Source organism: Saccostrea cucullata, unplaced genomic scaffold (genome assembly GCF_032062105.1).
Source record: "Saccostrea cucullata isolate Sc308-1 unplaced genomic scaffold, CSIRO_AGI_Scuc_v1 ctg10872, whole genome shotgun sequence".
Taxonomy (NCBI): domain Eukaryota; kingdom Metazoa; phylum Mollusca; class Bivalvia; order Ostreida; family Ostreidae; genus Saccostrea; species Saccostrea cuccullata.
Window position 1 is genome coordinate 10,824 of NW_026924001.1, and position 5,463 is coordinate 16,286.

At 31.9% G+C, this 5,463-nt stretch overlaps 1 long non-coding RNA gene across 1 annotated transcript; it reads right to left on the reverse strand.

Moving 5' to 3' along the window:
• Window positions 1-1,543: 1,543 nt before the first annotated feature.
• On the reverse strand, window positions 1,544-4,827 carry LOC134265441 (uncharacterized). Its single transcript, XR_009991755.1, has 3 exons — window positions 4,720-4,827; window positions 1,926-2,024; window positions 1,544-1,822 (listed from the first exon to the last, which is right to left on the reverse strand). It is a non-coding gene; the product is annotated as an uncharacterized LOC134265441 (long non-coding RNA).
• Window positions 4,828-5,463: the final 636 nt, after the last annotated feature.

Consider the following 5,463-nt stretch of genomic DNA (forward strand, 5'->3'; position numbering starts at 1 on the left):
CACTCAGACTGTACAAATCAGGAACATTAGAGGTAGGATGTTACATCGAAACTGTTCGATACGTTTTTAACGTCATTGTGGCCTAGGCAAGACGAAGTTAATGGATATAAATACAGTATAAAAAAGAAGGGAATTGGTGTTAAATTGAAGATAAAATTTACTTTTGAAATTGTGTGAAAAATGCGTGATTTCGGGGAAACGGTATATGCGTTTTTTTGCTTTAGAAATAGGAAATGGTATATGCGTTTAAATGCGTAACTACGGGGAAGGGGGTTAAGCAATACAAATCAAGAGCAGAGCATATACGGACCTCTTGAATATCAAAGGTGGGATCAGTGCCATGGAAAAGTAAGAATCCCCGTGCCGACCCGTTCGTTTTCAAAGTCGGGAAATAATGATCAAATAGGTATATATATGATAATCTAACAATCAATATGAAATACAACAGTCAGTATTTTACCTTATGATGAATTGCATTTGCCTATATAGTCTCTTGAGAAAAACTGTTTTCTCAATATTATGATATTTAGTAAATGGACTACTTAATATTATTTAAGAAATATTTTATTATAATCTACTAGTAAGTCTGTTTCTAAGACGATTAATAATGCTTCATATTGAATCCGTATAAATATTGCATCAGGAACATTCCTCTGAACATAGAGCGATAACATTATCTGCCACATACTGACAGATTTAATCAATTGCAATTGTCCTTGTAGCGAGTATTAGAGATCGCATTTATAAAGTCAATATGAAAACAAACTTATTCTGTAATTATAAGGTAGTGTAAAATCAAGTAAAGGATTAGATTAAATGGCTTTTGCTTCATATATCTGAAGGACATCGTTGTACTCATCAACAGTTAATGTTCTAAAATTGATTTTGAACAATGCTAGAGCGTGTAGCTCTGTTTTATTTAAACATTTGATTTAGTTTGCTGTAAAATATGAAATATCAAGTTTTGCTTGATTTTTATATTTTCCATGTTTAATTAAAGTAAGGATAAATGTAATAATTTTCATTGAATAGATATTTAATCAAAACAAAAACGTTTTGTTTAAAAAGAATTCAATGTTTAATTTTCATATTTATCTATATACGACATGACTCAATGATTTCTACTATTAATAAAGTACAGAAGAAAACCAAAACTAGTTTTCTATTGCCTACTTTGATGTCAGATAGTCAACCAAGCAGAACGAGACCCGTTTACCCTGTTACCTGTGGCTGTACAATAAATTAACTATGGAAGATACTCTGTGTTTTTTTCTAGTTCGTATCTCTCATTTGATTCGATTAATTTCAAAAAGCCTCTTTCTCCATCACCTGAATATAGATTTTATGTCTCCAAGCCCTCAATCGATCATTATTTTAATCCGAGACAGACTTGTGATTAATAAGTAAATATTACAGGTATTCACAATTTTGTCAATTATATGATTTTATAAAGACAGAAAAACATTACTGTAATGAGATATACTCGTAAAAATTCTTTCGGTTCTCAGTTCATATACTTTTTATTAAAAAAAAATCAGAAATATTCATCTCAACTCTTTTAAATATCTTTACAAATATGTGACTTTCAGATGAAAAGGTTTAATTTAATATATCATTTAAGTACAACAGAATTGTCTGGAATCTGTACAAATGATATCGTCCAGTCCTCCTGTTTTACACCAATCAGCCATGCTGAGATCGACACCCACACAGTCACTGTTTGTGTCAGGCTGGTTAAGACCCCATCCCTCTGTAACAGGGGTACCATCAAACCATTCGTAGGAGTTACTTCCGGTTCGCCGTGCATAAACGTGAGTCCATCCTTTTATCAAAGAGATAAAAACGCATTTTTTAACAACAAAAAGCATACACATGAAGCTTGGTTACCTAACTTGCATGAAATGTATTGACTTTTTCAAACATACCAAGGTCTAGAAGCCCCATCAGATTAGTAATCTAAGTGAAATTTTTGGCACCCATCATTGTTCTGCCTTCTGATTCACATTTACGCTTGGCCACACAATCTGTAAATAGTAGGGATGGCAACTTGTAACCGGTTAACCCATTACTCAGTCGGAACGATTAATCGGTTAGAAGATTTGTAATCGGTTAGTCGGAAGAAATAAAATCTAATATTATTTTCTTTAAATTCATTTTTAAAAAAAGAAATCGCTGAACCTCTGGTTGAAAATTTAGCGCTTTTCAAAACTATTCAAAGTGACATGGAGATAATTATTGCTATCCGGATTGAGACCATGGGGGTAATTGGTCAGTTTGTGTAGCGTTAATTCTAATTATCGCGCAAACACCATGCCGCTACTCAGACCGTCCGGTATTCCTTTAATGATGATAATTTTATAAGAGCACTGTGAAATGGTATGTTTGTCGTATTTAGTTCTCTATCTTATTAAATTATTAGACAAACTTTGTAAATTAAGGGCTATAGTTCAGACTTAGTTTTGATTATTGTGATAATATTACCTTGCTTGACATCTGCTCTAAAAGATTAATTAGTTTGAAAATTTTCTAAAAACTATTTTGACACTGAAATAAAAAAAAAAATGTAGTTTTCTGATACAAAAACAAGACAAATGGAATGTTTTTAACTTCAATCACCATCTTTTTAATTTTTTTTCTGTGTACATACGGAAAGAACTTCCTGTTTTTTTTAAATGTGTATTTGATGATACGATCAACCGGTTAATCGGTCGGAACGTCTTGCGGTTAACTGATTAGCAATTCTGCATTCAATCGCATTCCCAAGTAAATAGTTATAGAATCATACCTAATTACAGAAAGGGGTAAACTGGTATCAGAGTAAAACTCACCTAGAGTAAAATTAAAGATAATGAATCAGAAAACAAAACAATACTTAGAGACTACAAACAACTACCAACATGGAAAATTATAAATACATTTGTTTCTAATTTGTTTATTTTACTAGAAAAAGAAGATATCGGTAACCTTAGAATAATATTTTATGATAAACGTGAGGACTTTAACTTTTCAAACGCCGACTCTCCTTACTTACGTGTCAGTATACCTTCATCATCTGCATACAAAGTTTATATCTCTAAGTTGATCAAGTTGATCTCTAAGATACCATGACCTTGTCAGCAGATATAGTCTATCAGTAAGTCAAATATTTACTGCATGACTTTTTAAAAACTAATAGATAGGCAATTATTTACACCGCTTGTCTTCGGATGTTTTCGTGGATTCCTACCTTAACATATAGAAAATGTTAAAAATAATTGTGTTAAGAAGCTGAACTGGAATGAAGATACCAGTATGAATGTTATAAAAAAAAGAAGTTGATTAGTTAAATAATATAATTTTTATTTACTTGCACTATATCCATTATAAAGGGTGAAGGATAGGTAATATATTTATAAGTAAATATAAACCAGCCAATCAACTCATTCTCTGAATGCAGTAAAAGCAATGATTTTTCTCAATGACACTAGAATTGAATATTTGATCTCCTTTTTAAAGTAAAACAGGGATCTACGAATTGTCTACAGATCCTTCGTTTTCCCAATCACGACATGGAGCACACGGCGGATGTAACCGAGGGAAGGTAGATGATTATTCCGCCATGAAGCCCGATCCCAACATTCGGGGTTTTAGATGTCCATGTTTGCTCTGCTGCGGATTTTCATATGACATTAAAGCCTTATTAACGTTCTTTTTTAACGTCTAACTATGCCGTAAGTATGCCTTTTTCACCTACAGGGTTTGTATATTTCTGTTGATTCGATACACAAGGACATGCTTTACGTATAATCAATTTCTAAAACGAGGAGGTTTATTGACAAAAATGTTTATGAAATAAGAAGAAACAGTCTTGTTTAAAGTAGTTATTTCATACGTTCTATGGTCGAAACAATGACCTTGTCATTTAATATAATCTATCATTAAGTTAAATGTTGACTGACGTTTTTCATACTAGCTGTTAGACCATTAGTATTTTAACACAAAATTGTCTACGGATTTCCGTATGTGAACTTTATTTCCCGGTGGTGACGGGAAGCACGAAGATTATTTCTTCCTTATGGCATCTGATCCCACCTCTTATTATTTAGAGGTTTGTGTTTGCTCTGATCCTGATTCGTATTGCTTGAATGGGCTTTAGAACTTGAATAATGTGAGTTTTCTCCATATATTTCATTCTATATTTTTTGATACGAAGAATGGAATATTTGTTTGAAATTACAAAACGATTGGGTTGAAGTTATTAAGAAACATAGCATTGAAAAAAAAATTACGTATCAAGGGCAACGATGGCCATTTGAAAAATAAAAATAGGAAAAAAAAACGACTAGAGTTTTTGATTTAAGCAATAAATGTAATATTTTTTTCCTTTGATCGAAGTATCAAAGAAAAAAATTGGACGGAAAACGTCATCAATGCGCGTAGCGCTTTCATGAAAACGTTTTTAGTTCAAATTTTTTCTTTGATACTTCGATCAAAGGAAAAAAATATTACATTCATTTCTTATCATTTAATTATGATTTTCAATTAATAAAATGAAACTTTCTTTTACTTTACTATGAAATTTACGCATCAAAAATAGTGCATATGAATATATCACAACAACGTTAACGCTGCTGAAATTAAAAATGGCTAGCTAACGAAAAAAAAAGCTTTCAAATATTGTCGTGTCATTACCAACCTTCTCAAACACTTATTAACAGTTATTTAACACAAAAAACGTACCTGTTGTGTTATTATATCTTGCTATATCCAAATGGGATTTTCCCCCAGTAAGCTCGTAAATGTAAAAGGAAGCTACTCAAATAGGCCTATCCTAACAGTTCTGAGTCACAAAAATTTTGGATTTGCACTCCTTTTTATCTGAATTTCAAATCGAACATATAAATGCGTATCACAATCTGTCACTGCTGCAAAATCTGAAAGAGTCTATTCCCGACTATTTAAGATTAGGCTTAAAGAATTCCGTCCTCATTCGTGCGGTGTCGTTTTTCTCGATCATCCGCTTCCTGAGAATTAACACATTAACGGCATTTTCCAGCTTTGGTAGCATAGAAACATTTCTTCACAGTTCTATTGTTCATACCAATTAACTCTCAGACATTCATTTAAAATAAGTATGCTGATTTCTTTCATTCTTTCCCATAACTGTATTGTTGTCATGCAGACAATTTGGTTTGTTTAGCAAAGGGGGATAATTAAAAAGAAACGAAAGTACGAAATAAGTCAGGAACGTAACGGACATGTTTCGAAATTCAGGAAAATTTCTTTTAAAGTAAAACTATTTAGGCCCCTAATTATTCCTTCAAAAAGTAATCTGGAAGCGGGAAATATACATGTAAAGACAACCAAAGTAGTTCCGGCTCCTTAGTGCAAGCGAACTCTACATTTTATTGATGCAGTTATTAAAACAATTTTTTATCCAATCAAAATAAAGTATTTTATAGAAATTAAATGATTATTATTTCC